This window comes from Athene cunicularia (genome assembly GCF_003259725.1).
Source record: "Athene cunicularia isolate RWA chromosome 1 unlocalized genomic scaffold, athCun1 chr1_part1, whole genome shotgun sequence".
Classification (NCBI taxonomy): Eukaryota; Metazoa; Chordata; class Aves; order Strigiformes; family Strigidae; genus Athene; species Athene cunicularia.
This window is the reverse complement of record NW_020799091.1, coordinates 62,125,353-62,148,056: the sequence shown is the minus strand read 5'-3', so window position 1 is coordinate 62,148,056 and position 22,704 is coordinate 62,125,353. Positions and strand designations below refer to the sequence as shown.

At 40.7% G+C, this 22,704-nt stretch overlaps 1 protein-coding gene across 1 annotated transcript in view; it reads right to left on the bottom strand.

Moving 5' to 3' along the window:
• COL4A2 (collagen type IV alpha 2 chain) overlaps window positions 1-9,653 on the bottom strand; it is a 103,559-nt gene extending 93,906 nt beyond the window's left edge. Inside the window, exon 1 of the mRNA XM_026848822.1 lies at window positions 9,579-9,653. The gene's annotated coding sequence lies outside the window, so the exon portion shown is untranslated. The remainder of the gene's footprint in view (window positions 1-9,578) is intronic.
• Window positions 9,654-22,704: the final 13,051 nt, after the last annotated feature.

Genomic DNA, 22,704 nt, shown 5'->3' with positions numbered 1-22,704 from the left:
AAGGAAATGTGCATATTTCACTGAAAAAAATCTTGGGACTAAAGCACAGCAATTAGTAACCAACATGAATATCCAGCTATATGACTGACTGAAAGTCAGCGTAGCCCAGGTTAAGCAATTTTCACTAAATAAAACATTAGGTCATAAACCAGGCATAAGTTTCAGACTGACTCAAGTTCAAGTTCTATCAAGCAAACCTGTACCCTGCCTGCCTACAGTAGCTAACTTGAAAGATTATGGGCTTATTTACTGCTAAAAGTTCATGCAATTAAGTCTTAAACCCAAGATTTAGAAGCCTATGGAACAGTTTCAAGACTTTAGGGATTTATGTATGCTGGAAAGACCTTGTAAGGCAGTGTTCTGAAAGTATAAACATAAACAAAAGCATGGATTTGAAAGTGTACCCTCAAACGTGTGTGTAACAGGGAATTATACTGTTGTATCTGAAAGCATAATTTAGCTTCACACTCTTAAAGACTTTTTAAATGGGAATGCTTTTAGGTTCCTGTCTTCTGCATTCACCAGTAAGCTGCTCTCCGCTATTACTTTGATTAGAGAAAAAAAGAAAATTAAATCTCAATGTACCATACTAGACTTGATTACAGTATTGAAATAATGAAGGGTGTCTTCCTGTCCATGCATAATGCTTATTAGTATTATAGATGTTTTGCTCTTAATTCAGCTGCCATAGAAACACCTTCCCCAAATACCTCCCCTCTGAGGGCAGCTCCTCTCCCTGGAAGTTTCCAGAGACTTAACCTTGGCCTACGAAGCCATGTGAAATTTTGAAGCATCTGGTTTTTGGTACTTCATACCCATTCTAGTGCAGAATCTGACAATACTTCAGAAGATAGATGATCAAGTTCATTCTCAAAGCTTTGCATATGGCAAACACTAGATAGCAAACAGGACATTTTTCAAACCATTTCTGCCTTGGGAAGGTAAGAACAAAAAGAGGAATACAAGCAAGAGCAGGCCACTGCAAGGCATGTAAGCTTTGTGAATTTTGACTTGCATAATCAGTGGAATTTCTTCTGGTTGGTGGGTTCATGTTTGTGTGTTTGCTGACTGGCTTCCTGGGAATGTCTGAGGGGTGTATGAACTGGCAAGGTGACTCCTTGACCCTTAAAATGGATGGGCCTGCACAACAGAGGAGCTTGCAACAGTCTGTATACAGAGGCTTAGGTCAGCTTGCCTTCTCCCCATGAGTTCTAGGTACATCTCAGTGAAGCCAGATCTTCCTTGTTGCTACTTGGGTAGAGCATGGAAAGGGAAAAGTAATCCCACTCACCTCTCAAAGGCAAAGTTATACTAATATAAACTTGCAAGAGATAACAAATTGTAAGCTCAGGATGCAGGCAGAAGCTGAGGAACAGAGCAGTGACCAGTCAGTTCATTGCCGAGAAGAGTGCTGACCCTGGCAGCATGTTTTGTATGTACAGCTCCTGGTCCTAACACAACTCCTGGATTTGTTCTCTAGAGGCAAGAGTGGCCAAGCTGGAGAGGAACAGGTCCACAGGCAAGGCCTGCCAAGATATGGTAGAGCTGTCCTGTCTCTGCTGTGGCTGCCCTCACATGGCCACCATCAAAAAACCCCTGATGTTGACTAAACATATACGCAGAGGATGCCAGTTTGAGGGAAGGTGGATAGTCAGCTTGGGATGAGGGATCAAATCTCTGATAAACTCTAACCTCCATATTATTATAATGTCCACTTGGCATGAAGATGCTCCCAGAGCAGAGGAAATCTTCCAGGTGAGGACAAAGCACGTGAAGGTAGTGGGAGGTTTGATTATTTGAAACAGCTGAGAGGACTGAAAGGCCCACTGAGTGCAAAGGTAGCAAAGCCCATGAGATGTACAGGTAGGTATTTAGTCTGGTAGAAGGGGGGAACCAGTGGTCACAGTCTATGTTATACCACTGATGAGGGAAAGTCCTAGAGGGTTAACTCAAGGCTCCTGTGTGGGAGACTGAAGTCCTTTGCAAACTCCTCGGAACAAAAGAAACAAGCACCGGAGGAATGGGCTGGACTTCAGTCAAAAAAGGAAACGGGCTGCTATTACTGAAAATTAAAAAGTTCACAGAGAAATAGTTAAACTAGAAACTGGGGCAAGACGGACAGCCATGGTGGAGCACCTGGTTCAGACTGAAGGAACTTATGAGAGAGACATGGCTAATGTTCAATACATTCCTGAAAAGGTAAGGGAGGAAATGAATAGTGTAAATGCAATAAACAGGGAAGGTGAATAACACGATTTACAATCCCACTTGACTGGCTCTTGCAACAGAGAATGGGAAAAACTTGTAAGTGCTAGAGATCTAAAAAATAGGATTAAGGAATTCTACTATTTGGCAACAAATGACAACCCTAATATAACAGGCATCTCACGCTGGTGAAAGGAGGATAGTCAGTGGCACACAAAATTGCTAGGTTCTCTACACGAATGACAGAAAATGAGATACAGCCAGGGCAGTGGCACAGTATGTGAAGGCTAAACTAAAGTCTAACAGAAAAAAAATGCTGGGGGCAGAGGGGAGCATTAGGGAATCCTTGTGGGTGGAAATAACAGAAAGGTAGGACTTGGTTCATATTTTACAAACTGTGTTCACTGCTAAAGACACCAATCATGAAATAGTGAAATTAGAGAAGCGGCAAAACTAGGTCAGGTAGCAATATGGGCAAATTCCAACTACCAGTGTACTGTCTGGCACGATGCCTGATATCCACATCCAGATGAGATAACGAAATTAAGTTTCTGGACACAGTAACTGACTGCTTCATAGCACGGTGAACCTGGGACCCACAAGAAAGGATGCTGCTCTGGGTTTGGTCTTGCGTGTTCCAGAGGACCTGCTTCAAGAGGTACTAGTGGGAGAACTGCTCTGTAATAGCTTCACTGTATGACTGAACTTAATTCTGTAGTGGGATGGAGTGAGGCAAACAAATACATCACACAGATATTGAATTTCAAGAAGGGGAAATACATAAAAATCACAAACCCAGTAAAAAACGTCAAAAAGGCAAGAAGCCTAAAGCAACCTGGAAACTTTTCAAAAACAGTGTATTAAAAGTCCTGGTAAACTATGTGTCACATCTCAAACAGAAAGTAAACCAGTTCAGTAAAAACCCTGCATAGCTCATAAAAAAAGCTAAGGAAGCTATTGTAGGGAAAAAAGTTAGCAGTTAAAAAATTGCTGAAATGAACAGGAAAGCCCATAAAAATGAGATCAAGAGTAAATGGCAACTAGGATGGATAAAAAGGAATGCAAATGTTTTGCAGAAGATTATCAAGATGATAGTAAAAAGCTGTTGAAAGAAAAGCAAGAAGCCATCAAGGGAAACAGCAGTACCATATGATGCCAAAGGCTTATTAAGAGGCACTTGGGGACAATAAGGCCATAGCAGAGAAACTTAAGTGACTTCTTGCATAGGTCCCAAATCTAAGCTATTATTTAAGCCAGATTAATTTCAGATAAATATAAAGGAAGGAGTAGATAAAATAGGTAAGGCAGGTGTTACTAAATGACCAGGAGTAGGTGAGATTCACCAGGGATTTCTGAAGGAACTCAAGTATGAAATCGCAAAAGTGCTGGCCAAGGTGTATAAGCCATCATTACGAACTGCCACTGCACCAGCAGGCTGAATAACCAGGAGCCCATGTGGAAAAGAGGTCCAAGAGGAGACCTTGGGAATTGTGGGCCAGTTTGTCTGACTTTCCTACTTGGCCAGGCAGTAGTCTATGTCAAAGACTACAATAACTGAGCACAAGGATAAGCATGGTAAAGCAGGCCCTAGTGACCATAATATATTTGGATTTTCAAAATGGCTTTGACGAAGTACTTCCCCAAAGCTTTTTGCAATAAATTCCATTGGGGTTGGAAGAGAGGTGCTGTCTTTCTGAAGACTGTTAAAGAGTAGTAAGAAACGAATAGTGCTTGATGGTCACATCTTAAGATGGAGACGGAACAGCAGTGGGTCCTCTCAAACACAGGTGCTGGAACTGGTTTTAGTAAAGACTTTGACAGTGAGCTAGAGAAGCAACTAAACCACGAAACATCCCAGTCTATAATGAAAGTCTCTCAGGTGGTTAAATGCCATGCTGGGGATGGGGGATAGGGAGATCTGGTGGTCTGCCACATTGGAAGATCCAGAAGGACCTCACCAAACTGGGTGGGCAGACAGGCTTCAATGTTGAGGGGCATTAGGTATGGTATTGAGAAGAAAACAGGGTGTCAATTTGCTGCTAAGACAGACCTTGGTGCACCCATAATCCTGTGGGCTGTGTACAGTCTGGTCTCTCACAGAAGAGAGAGAAGAATAAAAGGACTAAGGATTGGAGTGCTGCCTTCAAAAGAGAACCTAAAAAGGCTGCGACTTTTCCTTTTGGACAGGACAAAGCTGAGAGGGAGCAAGATTAGGGGAGTAGTGAATAAAGTAAATGCAGCAGTGCTCCTTTCCAGATCTTACAGTACTAGAAGTAGGGTGTACTTGATGAAAACAGAGGGAGATTGGCTTAGAACAGGATGGACAGTAATTTCACATCATTTGAGCAGTGAACTCCCTGGTGCCACAGGAGGTTGTGAAGGCACATAGTTGCCACAGCTTCAAAAGAGGAGCAGAGAGATGCAGAGATAAACACAGACACCAAAGGAACAGATAAATATGTCATGTGTCTAACAGGGTTATCTTGGCTACAAGGGGATATGGACTGCAGAAAGTTGCCAGACCTCTGTGCTACCCCTAAATAGCATCTCCTACTACCACTGTTGGGGACAGAGAAGTGAGCTAGATGAACTGCTGGTCTAATTTGGGAAGACATTTCTTATATTGTTATTTTGTAAAAATAGGGGAAAATATCAGATTTCATCAGATATATCAACTTACACTAACCAAGACTTACAAAGGAGCTGCTGCCATTATACCAGCTTAGAAGCCAATTAATTGTGATGTTCAAAGAACTACACTAACAATTAATAAAGTATTTTATTGGATTTAAAGAATGGTATTGAATTTAGAATATCTAAGTGTTGTATTTTGTTTTGTTTTTGTTTTTTTTAAATTATGGAGAAAAACATCTTCTAGATCTAACCCATGTATTAAGTTTTAAACTCGTAAGGAAAATGCCTGTAAGTAAAGATCAGACACTAGATTTCACAACCGTATAGCAACCAAAAGCAGACAGGTTAACCGGTGATAGCTTACTCTTGGTCATTGCATTAACAAAATCAATATAATAGATGTCTATAAAGGAATTATAGAGAACTCTCATGTCAGTCTTGGTTAAATGTACTGTTTAGGCATTCCCCAGAATTGGCCTTTATGGGGGTACATGAAGCTGTCTCTTAATTTCACAGTTTCCATTGTTCCAGTCCCTTGCAAAAAACAATGGCTAAATGGCTTGAGCACTGTTAGATGCTTGACTCAGAAAGTACAAAGCAAGATTTCAATAGACTGCATTTTCTCACTCTACAGAAAGATCAAAAAGATTTCTATTCACTTCCATTTTCTACAAAGCCTTCTAGGTTGATTATAAAGAGAGGTTGATTATGAACTTCAATGGGTCAAACAGTTGGCCATTGTACTGAAAGGAGTTATCATTTCCTACATAAGTGCATTAATGTTTTACAAATTTTAAAGGAGCATATATTGTACCTCTGACAAATATACGGTTTGCAAGGAACTTTAACAGAATTTTAGGAGTTGCAATAAAAATCTAGAGGAAAATGAAAGAAACGAGAGAGTTTTACATTTGTTTTTTCCTTTAGTCCAGGGTTTCCATTTCATTCAAACCAGAATTTCAATACCTTATCAGTGCTTTCCTTTTCTCCTTTCCCTCATACCAAGGCACCTGGATACTCCTTGCAGAATTTTCTCCACATGTAGCTTAGGAAGAGGATGAATCTGCTGTCTTAGAAGAATGACTTACGAGAATTTGTCTTAGGAGAAAATGAGAACACAAGTCTGTCTCGTCTTAGGGAGAAGAGGAGTCTGTTGTCTTTCCTCTCCCTTTTCACCCTGTGCCCTTCACTGAGGCTTACACTGTGGTTACTTTTCATGCGTATTTGGACACTCCTTCAGGAGCTTCAATTTTTGATGGAACGCAGCTGATCTTTTTGCCAGCTGTGAGAAGGGGAGATGATGGTGACGCTGGTCCCCAAGACTGGCTCTTGCAGCCCCAGCTCCAACCACCTGCCTGCTTGTGAGATACGGTTAGACAGGCTGGATATTTGATCCAGCTAACAGTAAATGTGCACTTAGGTTAAAGTAACATAACTAGCCTGCAGTGAAAAGAGACTAGAGAGTCATTAGACACTAGAAAAAAAAACACTTTATGAAAGAATTTTCTTTTTTCCCTCTAAAGGTGTGAACTCAAAAGTGAGACAGGAGGTGGGAACTTCAAGGGGATCATGTGTGGCCAAAGAAAGACATTCCTTTAGAGAAACTTCTCCAAGCAACAGCTCAGCATTTGCTGTGAATTGAAAATGTGGTTATAAGCAATGTCTTACGATTCTCTGACTGTTTGAATTCGACCTGTTTTCCTTCCGTGAATGAGGCAGAAAGTGCCTTTTGCAGGTGTACTCAGCCCAGGAGCAGCTCTGATGAGAGGTGGGAGGTTGTGGGTTAACTGCTGCCTTTGCCTTGCTGCAGCATGCTCCCCCACTGCTAAAGCAAGCAGATGGAGCTTCTGCTGTTTCATATTCCTGTCGCCACTGGATTTTGTCAAGCTGTGTCTGAGCCCAGGGAAAGTTGCAGGGCTGAGCCCAGCCTAAAAGTAGTGGAGGAACACCTAAAAACACGTACCCCTTTCTGGTAGGTGTGCTAGGTGCACACACTAATTTCTAGTGTGGTGGCCTTGTGTCCCCAGAAACTGCCCGTATGAAACATGATTCAACTTTCCTGGGCCTTTGTGCCCAACCTTATCAGTCCCAAACCAAAACCAGTGTAGACAGAAGCACAGGGCTTCCAGCTGTCCTGCATCTGGAGAAATGGCACAAATCACCAAAGCCTGGCTGAATTCTCACACAACTAGAGTGCCTCTCTGCCTCTAGCACACAGAAAATATCAGTGAGCATATTTTCTAAAAAACACTTTTTAAAAACCAAAAGTCATTGGATTGAGACAACAAATAAAGAGAAGCAACTTTATTTGAATGCTGTACCTTAAGACTAGCTGAAGCAATGACACAGAAGCAGAAGCACATATAAATAAAAAGTTGGCATTTCTTCAGAACTTTTTGACTTTCATAGTTTGCAACTGTATTTACCACTCCAACAAATTTACTTCATTCAACAGCTTCTGATATGCACACAGTAGCAACAATCCAAAGAAAGTGCTTTTGTTTGCCTGGTTTTGAGAAACCTGTCACGAACAGAAGGTGAATTTCCAGGGGAGGGTAGGGCTGACAGCTGGCAGCAGACCTTCACAGCGCTGCTCCTACCTGAGTTCCAGATGCCCTGCAAGTGACAGCTCTGTTGTACCTGAGATGGCGAGTCATTGCAGAAGCAGGCTCTGACAGACTGTTTCAAGCGCTCTTACAAGTGCAAACACGCAATATGTCTATTGTGCATGTAATGAGTCACCTCGAACAGAAAACGTGTGTCGTGCCAGATTATACAGAGGTTTTGTGAAAATAAATATTCCCATTGAGGATTAGCATGAGACCAGAAGCTATGCCAAATTTGACTAGTCTCCAAAGGCCAAGCTTGTTCCTTAAACCAGATGTTTAACAGAGGTTGTGACATCCGAAGAGACCAGCAGACACAAAATGCACACAGTGTATGCTGACTCAGAATGAGGTGTATAACTTCAGAGAGTTAAAATACAGTTTTTGAAGTGTTATAAAATTCTTTAAATCACTTTCCCCAATACTCCTTCACATCTTGCACAATTAACTGCAAGTGGCAAAATATAATTTATGTTTTGTAACATTCTCCTTTTCTCTTTTTTTAGTGTCTATTTTAAGGGGGGCAAGAGTGATTAATTACTGGGGTTACTTACTTCCCTGATAAACTGAAGAGTGAAAGTGGCGAGCGAGTACATAAAACCTGCCCTTATCCCCCAGTGTAATACTAAGCAACTCAAAGGAAGCTTCTCGTCAGTAGCACCTGACTGATTCTTTACTCTGATAATGTAATATTTTTAGCTTTACTAACCTATACAGTTATTTTTGCTTATCTACCTCTTTTGTATTGCAGACTTGACAACTTGAAATTAGAGGTTATTCAGTCAATAAGGTACATGAAAAATATCTCAGTTGCAGAAGTTGGTAGTTTTGCAACAGATATTTTGACAAACTCTAGTGGAGAACAAGTACATCCATGGTTTGCTTTCAGAATTAAAAAAAATGACACTGAGAAAAGACATAGTAATGTCATACTTGAAGCCATTTCACACAGCATCAGTTTTTGACTTTCAGTGCCCTTGGAGGGAAGTGGCCAACTTCATGTGCTGGATGTAAGGCAGTAACAGCTGGAAGGAGCTTCAGTGGAAGCTGCGTCTCCAGGGAAGGATTGTTTGTCCTCAGCTTCATCAGTTTGCCATTAGGTTATTGTAATGGAAAGCAGACTGTGAGCAGATCGTGGTCAGGGGATGGTAGTATAACCATTATGGTCCTCATGGTATGATAATCCCAGGATCATCTGACTTCCATGGACAGATTGGGATTTATGCTGTAAACAAGAGTGTTCCTCGCCTCCCACCTACACTCTGACTTTCCTACCACCTCTTCCTCTGCTCAGACGTGGAGTCAAGCTTGAGGAATGTGATGGGAATGGGAATTGATGGCTCGCTGCATGGAGGGAAGGCAGAGAACTAAAAAATCTTATGAGGTTTGTGATAGTAGAAGGAGCATATGACCTGCTGCCACATTTCTTGCCTGACATATTCTTAGATATGGGTGGATGGAAAAGGCTGAGTCACCGTCTCAGCTGCAGAATACCAAGCTGTACAGAAGAAGCCTGCCAGCCAGGGCTCTAAGCCATAGGAACTGCCCTATTTCTCAGAGCTCTTTGTGGCAGGTGGCTAATTCCCTCCACCCCGTCTCCCTTCCTCTGCCTCATTCCTCACTATTCCCCGAAAAAAAAGAACAGACTATCAGCAACAACCTAACCCCAGAAGTCCCAAGCAGTTCCCTTCCAGCAGGGATTTCAGGTTTTGCAGGCCTGGTTCCCTTTTGCTTTAATGGAAATCACATATATGTGGTATCTTTTCATCAGATACCATTTCGTCAGAAAGACTTCAAGAACATTACTGAGTGATTTTGTCAATATTCAGTTAAAACTGTCACACAGTCCAATGATGTTCTAGCACACAGTGTCCCTAAAACTCTGATCTGATCAGATAGTCATGGCTGTCAGGTCCCTTGGCCCTCATCTTTGACAGAAGAACCTGCTATATTTCATAACAAAGTATTTAAATCTACAAGTTCTTGAGAAAGTAAGATGAAACAATAACTTTTTCCTGAAAACAAATAATTGTTTGAATGAATACTTTTAGGAGTCTGATGCAAGTCCACCTATAGCAAACATCATTGAACTGGTACCACCAAGAACGTTTTACAGGAAAAAACGTTACTCACACGGCTTCCTTTTTCAGGGAAACACTGACATCCTCCACTGCAGTCTCTGCCTCCACATGGTCCTGTGTAAGTCTTTCCACCCTGAAAACCAGAACAAACATAAAATTAAAGTTAAAAGGTATCAGCTACAATACCTGGCACAGAGCAATAAGCTTTGATTAGCAGTCTCACTGGGAACTTGCCCAAGAAAATACCAGGATCAGATCTATGACTTCCAGTTGAAACCTCTTTAATCTGTGCTCAGAAGCAGCCGTGACTGGCTTTCCAGTTTTTGGAGATCAGCATGAAGAAATATAATGTTACTCTATTAATTTCCCCCTGCATTTTCAAAACATTGCAGCTCCATGCTGAGCAGTATCTCACATCTTTTTGACACATGCAACAGATATCATATCACAGAGGCACAGCTGCTTGGATTCTTCAGGGACATGGACTAAATCCTAGGTCACAATGCAGCACATCCTTCTATGCGTGCTCTAAATCGTTGCTATATTTTAAAATATTTATGAGTGGACGTAAAGGAAGATGTAGGTATCATGTTCAAAATCATAAGCCAAACTCCTGCACTTGCCTCTTCAATAGCTGCCTATTCTGATGGCACTTAAAACTTACTAGCAAACAACCACTGTGACCTAGAAGTCAGACCTAGATTAAGTAGATGGCTGCAGTAACATCTCTCCTGCCTGTCCAGAACCACCTTGGCCTGGGCTGCAAATATATGGAACACAAAATATGCACCACTCCATGCAAATCCTTGGATGTACTCCAACAGGCAGGCGAGCTCAGACTACAGCTAGCACATAATGACTGCATGAAATGCAGCAGCCACAGTCACTCTTACTCAGAAACCTGAACAGCAGAGATGCTATGCATGCTGTGGTGTGACTTTTATAACTGTAACTTAATAACTAGGAATACTGTGAAGACCAGCCTGCAGCCCACCTAAGCCCAGGGTTTTGAACCCCTGAAAATGCCCCGGTAGCCTAGCAAGTCATCTGGGAAAGGAGGAAGGGATTTCTTGTTGCTATTTCTGGTTTGTCCCACAGTGAATAACTAATAGAGCCAGAAGAAAAAGAGAGAAGGACTGAAGTCTAGTGGCTACAGGAAGGATGTCTCGGAGCCACTGCCCCTCACTCAGGGCAGCTGCTAATTTTCACAAGCGCTGCTCCTTAGATAAAACCTCAAGGCACCCCAGCTGTCAGGTACAGTCAGGCTCCATGTTGCTTGCTCCCCTCCTGGCTGGAAGAACCGTGAATCCTTCACTGTGCTGTGGCAAGGAATGGGTCCCTTCACTCTAAAACCAAGATGGGTGCTCTGAACTGCTATGCTGTCGCTTAAATAGGCAGTGATGTCTATTTAAGCTGCCTCTAGCCCTGACTCAAGGAGCTAAAACCCAGAGAGGGACCAACACTGCCATGCTTCGCATTCTTCAGGTAGCTCTAAGCAACCCCCTGCTCAACACATGGTGTTGGGTCACATTTCTCAGGTATCCACTTCTGACGTTACACTACCAAGAACCTGAAAACGCAGCTCTGGACTTTGGCTTCCTTCCTGGGCACCAAACGAATAGAAGGTATGGAGCAGGTACCAGGCACTGCCTAAGTCTTCCTCTGGTCACATTTATACAACAGGTTCTCAATCTTATGACAAGCAGTAATATAGAGTTCCCAAAACAAGTTATTATGCTTGTCATGAGAGGGTTCATATCTGTATCTTAGCTATTTTTATATATTAAAATACTTCTGTTTCAGCTTTATATTTAATTCTCACATTTAATGAAACAAGTAGGCTTTTCATACCGGTAAAATGGTCCAGAGAACTGAAACCATGCCCTGAGCTATTTAAAGGTTAGGTGTTTTGATTCAGGAAATTATTTCATGGAGGTAACAGTGTTCTACATCATGTTCTGAACTCTGCTTTATGTTTAGGCTATTGTTTAGAGGAAACAACAAGCCAAGACAGTTTTATAAACTCCAGCAGCTTCCTCAGGTTTCTTAGTCAAATATTTGGATGGTCACAAACTCACAATCTCCATGTTTTTTTTTTTCTTTTTAACCTATCTGCAAATGAAATGTGCATCCCTTTCTCAGGTTCCTTCATTTCACAGAGTTTCCTCCCCAGTTCTTTTTCAGAAATTAAGAATAGTTCATTTTTATGGATGCTATGCAGATGAATGGCCTGTGTGAACATAATCCTCTGCAGGATGCAAGTCTTCATTAAGGAGCAGTGTGATAAGTAATGCTGCCATTATTAAGAATCATTTCTGAACTTATAGAGATCTCTTCTGATGGAGCTGCAAATAACAGTATAACTTAGCCTAATAGTAACAGACTGACAGATACAGTAATTTTATCATGTGAGTTTTCAATTATGCCTACTGAGAAAACAACAAGGAGAACAATAAGTTTATTTCTTTGTTAATTAGCGGAGTGACTCTAATTTGGTAAACCGTTGCTAAGGAGAAAATAGAGTATGAATCAGAACTATGGTGAGATATTTGTGCACTTGTTAAAAAAAAGGAGGCTGCTAATGGTTATTTCAACTGGAAGAAGTTCAAGGTCTATTGTTTGTGTACTATTCACCATCCAACATTTTAATTTGCATGCTGTAACAATACCAGCCGCTAATGTGGGGACACAATTGTTTTCTTCCACAATTTTAGGAAGCTTTTTTGAAAAAAATATTCTCATTTCATGTCCTTTTATGCACATAGATTCTTCAGATAATGAAGAGAAAAATCTGGAAGATTCTCCAAAGGTAGGGTACATAATGGGAAAACATTTGAGACCAGGACTAACATATCTCTTCTGGATTATACCTGGCATCTCCTTACTGACTAATTTCCACTTCTTCACTTTTTGACTGCTAGTGGGATGACTCTGATAGCTTTTAGTCACATGTAGCATTTTCTATTTTATTATCTATGAATGTTTATAATTTCTTGAAGGCAGATCATTGCACTGTTTAATGTGACATTACTGGGAAGTTACATTATAAAACATGGTTTAAAAAGTTTGTTAATGTTAAAAAATAAATCTGTTAAGGATCCTTGTAAAACTTTGTCAAAACCAATTATACACATGAGCATACAACTGAGATGAAGGGAAATCAAATGACGCACATCAGTCAATAAACAGAATGCAAAAAGCCCAGTATAAAATTTAATGATGGACAATGTAATTTTAAAGTATCACAACTATTTATGTCCTCAGGAAAACAGATTTCTGGGAACATTACACCAATGGTGACAACCCAGTGTAGTTGTTTTGATCTGATACAGGTGCCTGGACTATCTTTTTGGACAGTGGGGAGAACAGTCAGTCCTAGGATACAATTCACCCCAGCCCGATACTGCCACCTAAACTGATCAACTGCATCTCTCCCAGAAAGCGCCTACTACTTTCCCTTAACTGTAAAGGTGGATGGAGGTGATTAGCACACATGTAGACATCCAACCCCTGTAGAAGCCTAAGGACAAGGAGATGAATCTCCTGATTTGCTCAATATGCAGGTAAATGGTGAGAAGTGTGTTTGCAGCGGAATGGTATTCTATGATTTGTGCAATCAAACTGGAAGACTGGCAATAGCTCCCAATTCTGAAGTTGTCTGCTGAGAAAACTTTGAATTACAGGTCTTGCACGTGTGTTGGATGATCCCAAATTCCACTAACCTCTAAAAAGTCCAAAATCCTCTAAAAAGTCCAAAATCCGGACAGAGTCTAGAAATGGTGTTTATACAATCTAATTAAGATTTCTGCAATATAAGTACAACATCTGGCTTCTATTACAGACCATTCAGAGAATCTCATCAGACCTATTTCAGATATCTGAGCTAAATCTCATCCTAGAAAGGTGATGGGATTAGAAAGGTAGCCTAGGGTAACTGGTTGAGATGTATTTACAGTGCAGATGTCCAGCTTCAAGTGAGATGAATCCTACACAAAATGTCCAAATATCATACCATCCAAAGCTAGCTATGGCCTCTAATGGGAACACTGAGTGTGAAGAAAACTATTTAAGAGCACAAATATGGTGTAAACACAAAATGGGTTATACCATTGCACTGGTATGCAAACTCACTGTGCATAAGGTGAGGTATTGCTTAATTAGAATTAGGTTAGGGAGTCTAAAGGCTAAAGTATGATAATTCTGCCCAAAAATATGTAACGTAAATTAAATGTAACTGACATGAACCACAAGGTCAGAAGGCAGCCTTCAGAGGCAAGGATGTCTCATTTAGCCAACTGTAATGGTAACATATTGAGCCAAAATTGCCTAGGTAATAGTGTCAGAAACACCAGCTTTTGAGTATAACAAAATCGAGACTGATGAGGAAAAAAGTAACTACGGGTAGGTTGTTTATTTGGGAGCAGCAGAGGCAGCAAAGATGGTAAAAATGTGTAAAAGAAAAAAAGAGGAATAGGGCATCAAATTAGGTGAAGAACAAAGATGGTGAGGATATGCTAAGAGCAAGAGCGTCTGCAGGCAGTGGTGATGCTGACCTGTGGGCACAAGCCCACTGGGAGCCCCCTTGGGAGAGCCCACAGGTCTCTCCACCAGGCATGTCCCTGAAAGACTTGCTGTGGGAGGGTGAAGAAGGGATAAACTTGTAAGTAAGGATAGGCTAACACCTGAATACCACTTGCAGGAGGAAAGGCAGTAGAATAGCCCTTTTGTGCAATTTCTGAGATTTCTTTATAGTAATTTTGTATGAATACTAATATTAACAATAAGCAATAGAATTGTAACTCAGTGTTTCTTGTAGTGATGTAGTTGTGAATTAATACTACTAACAGTGGTGTGTTACTTGGCCAATTAAACTAGTATTTAGTTCTTAGAGGTGTGTTCTTTAATCAGCAAACATCACAAGTTACATTTGACATCTCCAGTCTAAAGGGGGAGAGTTGGATTTGCAGAGTAAGACCCCTCTGCAAAGCTTCCAGTTCATCCTGGAGGCACCAAAATATCTTTTCCATCTCCTCCTCCTGCTGGCATGAGGGTAGTTTTGCTTCTGGTCACACATATAGGTATGTGTCACCTCAGTCATGTGGGCTCCAGCTGACTTGCTCTGGGATCTGAAAACCAGGCAGAAACTACCACACCTGAAGGGCTGGAGACAGACCCCCAGCTCTGTGGGCAAGTGGCACAGATTTGCTCAGGTCCACAGTGTTCAAAGCTAGGCATCTCTAGAGCAGACTTACCTTGCAGAGATCAGGACAGAGCAGTGCAGAACAGATGATCATCTGCAATCCACTCTCTGCCCTCTTATTTACCAGCTTAGATTTCCCCACAGAAGCCCATGTGAGTATGTCTAGCTCCTGGAGGCTGAACTGCTGGAAAATGTGGTTACAGCTCCTTTATTTTTAAAACAGAGCTGGAGAAGATGATGGGGTAGAGGAAGACTGAGTGGAACAGCTTTACTCTGCCCCATTCATTGCACACAATAGCACAGCGGTCAGCACAGTCTCTTAGGAAATGGGAGACCTAATTGCAGTTTTCTGACAGAGAAAATCAAACACTTACCTACCCCTGGGAAAGCTTTAACCAGCCAGCTGTGAACTAGGTTGGAATGGATGGAGAAAGGGAATGAGGGAAGCAATAAATGGGAAAAGAGAAGAGGAACTTTTCTAACTCTCCTTTTAATATCGTTGGGTCACTGTGCTGGAATGAATACAAGATTGATGGTTCAAGGATTGTGAACACAAGCAAGAGGAAACATGTAAATGCGTGCCATCTGTGTTTGTAAAGATTGTATATTTGCCTAGTTTAAATACCTTCTCATTTTTATGTATGTGAAATAGCAAACATAAAATGTGGGTGTCACAACACATAATCATTTTTTGCCCTCTTGCTTTCTCATATTTTTTTTTGTCCCCAAACAACATTACTTCTGTACTTATACATCTTCAGCCAACAGAAGGAAACTTAAAACAGTTTCCTTCAGCCAAACTCTTAAAAACCCTAGAAAGATATATGCAGTTCTCTCTAAACTTTTCCACACATTAATGATTTATTTATTACTAATCCTGGCCACATTTGTGTAATCATTATCTCTGCACATTCATTCAAGCACCTTCATGGGTTGGTATTCTGATAAAGAATAAAAGCAACCAGAGGACAGACCTCAAAGTGCAGTTCTTTAAGTACAGAAAGACCAGGAAATATAAGCCATTTCCTTACATACAGCTCAAAAAAATTTACGGAAATTATAATGAAAATATTGCAACCTGGAATCAAAAGACTCTGCACACCGACATTTTCTTTGATAAAGTTTTACAGGTTGCAGTTGTGCATTAACTTCTATCCTGACGAGCTCCCTTCTGTTCTCTCCATCAATCTCATCAGCTCCTCTGAGCTGGCTAAGTTTCATCAAAAGAGGTTTTAGAAGGCCTGGGAGCTTGCTGAAAAGCTGAACTACATCTGGGGGTGCTGACATACCGTATGTCTCTGCAGCGTGGCAATGAGCAGCACATTTGGATGCTTCACGTGAGACTTCAGCCTGGAAGTCCCGAGGGGGTTCCTGGATGCCTGTGAGGCAGCCCTCTGTGTTACCGCCAGCGAGACCAGCCCAGCCCACACCTCCAGCATGGGCCTCTGTTTCCACGTTTGACCTCCAGTTGATGAAACTCACATGAATTTCAAATTCGGTTTATAAGGCCCTGACTTAGAAACATTAATTTTTTTGCTTCCTTTAGAAGAAAGGAGAAAAAAATAAAGTAGGAGTATGACAGGGTACTCCTGCTGTTGATGAACCAGACAGATAGGAACTTCATTGGTTTCAAATGTGACTTCACAGTTGTATTTGCTCAAAACCAGCATTTTACTCCTTAAAGAGCCGAAAACATTTGTTGCCTGGATGCCAAACTTATTTCTCTAGAAACATCTATAAACAACCATTCAAAACAAGTATAGAGAACACTGTCACAGGGGGTTGCCTGGATTGCCCAGCATCAGGCTTGGTCTGGAAAACTCTCTGCCCTAGAGTTACAATGCCAAAGAAGGAATCAGCCGTCTGAAACTGCCTGCTTGCAATCCAGTAGCTACTAGTGCACCAGACAGTAAGACCACTGTGAAGACCTTAATTGGCGAGGGAAAGGGAAAGATAAATTGGCGCATTCAGAGAGGAAGGAAAAGATGTGGGTGTGGATCCTCTCTCCAACTGTTCTGAGAATTACTTTGCTAAGAAATAATTCTTTCTTTCATATTTGAATGTGAGCCAGAACCTTTTCTAGACTGGATGCATGGCAACTGGAATAATTCAGTGACCTCAATATCATATGAATGTTCAGACTTCCCACCAAAAGTAGGGGGAGCCATGTATTTACACATCCTTCAATGAAAAAAAAACCTGGAGGAGGAAACTGGTCCCAGGAGGAACACAAAAAGATGTAAGCTGTACTAAGAAAGCCGGTCTCCTAACAACTGTCTAATGCAGTCTCCGCAATGCAGTGAGAATGCTTGTGGCATTCATTTATGAATTATCGGTTGGTGCTGAGTTTCACATGCCACCTCCCTCTTACGATGGAGTGTATAGAGAAAACTGGGAGGCAAGTTGCCAAGCAAGCAAGCAGCTTGCTTTGGTTCTGAGTCCTGGTGGGCATGGGAATGTCAACAGAGGAGTGTCCAAAGGCAGCAGTGCTCCCAGGGGCTGGGATGCCTGTGCTCCATGTTTGAGGTGAGGAAAGGAAGGGCAAGAGAAGACAAAGTCTCTGATGCTGAGAAGACCCCAACAGAAGGAAACTTGTCTTCTCAAGTGTGTCTCAGCAAGTATGTTGAATACAGCAATGGGAAACATGAATTCTGCACCTCTCAGAAGTGAAGCTATAAAAGACTTTCCTCTTATGGGCTGGCTTGTGGCTCTTGATTATATGAACTTTCTGGCACATGGCCTTGATTTGAAGGCTGCATAGTTTCATTTCAAAGTGAAACTTCGCAGCTCCACATGTCACTTTATTTGAGGTACTATTTACCATCCCCTCTTCAAATTAAAAAGTTCTCTTGTTGCAGTCTTGAGACACTGCCTTGTAACAACTGCAGAAGCCAGACATGATACAGTGTGAACTTAACGTTTCACATTTTCATAAAAGCATTTCCAAGCACATATTTACCCAGCAATCCAGATGGAATCCAGAAGGAGCTGCTGTGATATAGTAGGCATTAAAAAGAAAAAGTAAGGTCTTTAAGAGTCTCAGTCAGAGAGTAAATCTTAAAAGCTGCCTACATATACAGTACAGATAACTGTCCGGGGGTCCTCCCACTTGCTAAACATGAGGTTGTTTGCAAGCAGTACAGTTCCAAGCAAGCAGTGTATGCCATGACATAACTTTCTGTCAAGAAGTCAGTGAATGGGGGTCTCATTTTACAGGTAATGTAGTTGGATTCAGCTCCATTTTGCCTTCTTTACCCTCACAGAGATGATTATATGTTTCCTAAGAAACGGAATAAAATATAAGATGGGAAAATCCAGTTAAAACATTTTAAAATGTCAAACAATAAAAAATAGTCACCTCTGTAGAAAAATTTATCACGCCTGCTTATTTTTGAAGAATCTATAATGCCATGGGAAAGGGAATCCTAAAAAGTAGCCATGGGACTCTGCATGAATGTGCTCCAGCTCTCGGGAGCTAATGATGGAGGGTTAAGATGCAGAGAGCTTTTCCTAGAACAAAATTGCATCCAGAGGAGGAAGGACAATGTCCTCTGGCACTTCTCTATTTGAGACAGGTGACTTGGTCACCTAAAGGAATCAGTTTTTTTTCTCTTCATCATCAATTAAGTGCACTAGCTGAACGTGCACTAGCAAGAGAGAGGTGATGCTGCAGGCAAACTAAGCTCTTTGAAGAGTGTGCAGCCATGGCTGAAAATATCTCTTACATCATACAAAGAGGCAAATGTTATGGTCATCAACTGACACCTATGGCCTACAGTGATTACAGAAGGACAATAAAAAGTGTTGCTCATGAGCACTCTTAGTTTCAGTTTTACCAACTTCAGAATCATGTTTGCTTGCAGAAAAAAAACCCCACAGGTACGAGCCCAGTAAGAGTTTGAAGGTGGAAACATATTAATAAAGGTAAGCAAAGGTACATATATTAATTATTACTATTAGCATAAGGCTTCCCTGATTATAATGAGAACTCAGACACGTGAATATGTGGATGCCTAAATTTAGGTGACTTCGTATCAACTGACTCTTTGTTCAATGGAAATTTTTGGCTAAATCTGAGAGAAAGGTGGAAGATGCAGAAGTAGTTGAAGGAAGATCTGGGTTAGTAAATTAAAATTTGTCTTGCTATCTTGTAAAACTCGATTCCATCTTTGTAAATGCATGCTTTCAGAGATGCGTATTATTTTAGTCTATTACCTTCTCTTGTGATACAACAGACTCTCATCTGGCATCCAACATGGCATTCCTCATCTAAACAGACGGGGGTCTTTAGAGTAAGAGTGCTGGCACATCTTAACATAAGCCCTTATTCCCAACACCCCATCCCTGGAAATTAAGTGTATCTCCACAGAAGTGGTTCTAAAAAGTAGTATTACAGGAGTCAGAAGAAGCGTTTTCTAATTACTGGTGATGAAGAAAGCACTCTGACTTGGCAAAGTAGATGTAATCGCTTGTTAGGAAGTCTGTGATGACAAACTACACTGAAAGGCACAGTTTGTTTCTCTTTTCATTTTCATTTTATTATTTTATTTTAGGCAAACCACTGTGTTTTTTGTATTTGATCTGCACAAGTGTACAGGCTTGTAAGGCACGAGTTAGTGGACTGTTATCACCTCATAGTGCAGTTACACAGCACAGTGGATCAAAAATATTTTCCATAAAGGAATAAGGGTAAAGACATTGTCAGCCCTTAATCTGAATTTGGCTTTTGTCCAATATCTTGTATTACTGGAATAAAATCCCCCTTCCCATCCATAAGAACAGAAAGGCATTTGTTCACATACTAGTAGCATAATAATGAAACACAGCATCCACTCATTAAAGTAGCAATTTCTATATTTAACTACTTTTAGTTTCCGAAGTCTAGTCATTTTCATTTCTGGAAAGACATCCAAATAATGATATCATTTGCTTCAAACAATAGAAAGTCTGGATGCTATTCTATATATGGAGATTTTTTTTAGTCTATTTATAAACCACGCCAGTTATTTGACCTGTCTAGTTTACTCACCTACGTAAATTGGCAGACTCAGGAAACTTACTTAAGAACATATTATTCTTAGTGATTGGTAAACCTTAAAAATTGCTAAATCATACTTCAGACAGGCATCCAGTATTTTGAAAACTCATCTGCACCTATTACACTAAGAACAAAGCAACCTGCCAATGTAGGAAAGATTTTTGCTTTTGAACCGGCAGCAATGCAACTGCATTAGCCCTGCTTGTGGGGAAGGGACTGATAGAAACCAGCCGTACAGCTGTTTGCATGGCTGTATTATCTATATTTGTACAGTGCAGTGCAATGGTGCCAGAGCTTCCCGAAATGTAAGCATAACCACTGAGATTTTATTCCAGTTTCATGTTTTCTGGAATTACTTCAAAATGCTTGATTATGTATGAACTGCATTTGTAAACTGAATTGGTTTTCCTCTGAAGAATGGCTGTTTACAGCTGTAACCTGCTGACCTGGTTCTTATGCATTCAGAGATCCTGGGAGGGTTTGATTTTTTTCCCTTGGGAGGGGTGAGGTTGGTGACAATTTTTAATCACCTTTTTTAATCCTGTTCTGCTCGCAGAATCAAATACAGCAGAGAAAGAAAAAGATCTGAGTTTAAGTTCTTCTCAGAGAATTATTTCTTGAATTGCAATTAGAAATATATACCAAGAACTGGAAGCATGGAATTATCACTGAGAGCATGATTTGAAAGGAATGGATTTGCACAGGTTTATCGGTGATGGCACAGACTGACTGACACTGCTTTTATCATACAGGCTGATGGGTAAGTCCAGTGTAGTATAATGCTTACAGCCCTGGCTCAGTTTTCAGAGTTGGCTGTCAGACAAATGACTGTACTGGAAATATTAAATGTGGAAATTTGCTGTGCAATTTTTCAGAACTGCTCTTTGGGACTGGACTGGTATTTCCTTAAAAGTAAGAAAAATGGATAAGAGATTCGCAAACTGGAAAAAGAACTGCATTTGATGATGGAAGTGTTTACTGCTAACTGCTTGGTCAGATGCAACACCCACCATTTCCTTTCTATTTCAGTCAAGAAAAAGCCCATGAGAAACAGCTTTCTTACTGATCCACTTCACTTTTCAGTTTAGATTTCAAAACCTAACCTCCTCCCTGAGGCTTCTCCTCCCTGCTCTGAGTTGATCAGTGTTGCCACTGGTAAAAGCCTCGGATAAAGCAGATTGTTATAGTGGGTATACCAGATAAAGAAGACATATTAGAGGATCTGACATACACAGACTTCTGTGAAAGTTTTGCTATTGTCGATGGGGTCAAGGCAGGTTATTTATTTTTATTAGTAATAAACTCCTTTCTCACCCATACACTTCTGTTTAGCAAAATTTCTTGATATATTTTCTCATAAGAGACCTGCAAAAGCTCCTTTTAAAAAAATTTTAGTTTGTAAACAAGATGTCCCAACAAGAAACACCTGAAAAATTCAAACAGGAGAAGCATTATAATTCCTGCTCATAGAACTTAACTGAATTCCCATGTCTACCAAAAACCTGTTTTAGTTACTTACCTACTCAGGAGACAAAATCTATAGATCAATATAATGCTTATTTTGTGTATTTGTAACTGTAGATGCCAAAATCTGAAACGTGGAATAGCCAAATGAGGTTCTCCTGGATACTAAAATAAAAGTAACAGCCATTTTTTTCTTTGGATATTTTTTTCATCCTCATAACGGCTTCTACGTAAATTTCACGGGAGGGGTGGGAAGTAAGTTGTTTTTTTTTTTTTTTTTTTTTTTTTTTTTTTTTTTTTTTTTTTTTTTTTTGGCAGGGATGTTCAATATCCTTCCAAATATCCAATTGACTATACAAGAATATTACCACAGCCACACTGTGAAACACTGGCTTAGGAGAAGATAATGTAGAATTTACCTTTACCCAGAATAAGAAACAAGGGCTCATCTTTCCCATATGTACCACTGACTTGCGACTTACAACCTGATTTGGTTCAGTCTGGCAGCTGGGCTGATTTCTGCAATGTTGCAGAACTGAGAGAGATGCACTTTCCCAGAGTCACACGATGAGTCACTGGTTCAGCTTGGTCTAGGACCCAAGACCTTCCTGACTTCCAGTACATTTCCCTAACCAACAGACAAACACTGTCTGCATTGCTGCAATAAGTCTTGTGTCTCAGTCTCCACACCAAAAATGCTCTTATCACAGTACAAACAACTAACAAATTGAGATTATAAACAACCAAATATCAAGCTTCTTTAAAGTGACTTAAGTGATGTAATTTGGCTTCTTTTCCACATCCTTTTTACTTATATGCTTGTCTTTTTGCAAATAGATCTGCAAAAATCCAGAAATGTTCATGCCTGGGAAGTAAGGAGTAGAAAATAGACAAGAATAAAATAAGGATTATACCCGGAGTTCACTGTATCAGAAATGAGATGGGCTTGACTCTTAGAAGAGATAGAACAGACCCCACAGCGCTCATCAGGCTCTTAGTTCTTAGCAACTGGTAACTGATGCTTTATTCAGATGTTTCCTGTATAAACTGTACACTCCACCTCACTCGGGAAGAATAACTTGGAATTAGAAATCCAGCAGAGGCAACCAGCAAACTGGATGCATGCATTCAGTTTTGCCATACGCAGCTTTCCGTGAGACTCCTCATAGGTGATGGCTGCTCAAAATTCTGATTTAGAGACAGAATGTCCAAAGCCCAAGAATGGATCTCGGAAATACTTTATGAGATATAGTGTGGAAATAAACTGGGGCTGCAGCGTTCATGTTAAAGGCTCACAGTATTGCTTCAAAAAGAAATACAAGCTATATCTCCTTGCTTGCCTCCCTGAAACTTTACATCATATCTCATGCCTCTCCTTGGAACGGATCTTCAGATTAGAGACCAGTAATGAGACTGTTGAAGTCTTGGGCAGATACCACCTTATTAGGGCAGTGTTCAGGTCTCCCTAAGCTTCGA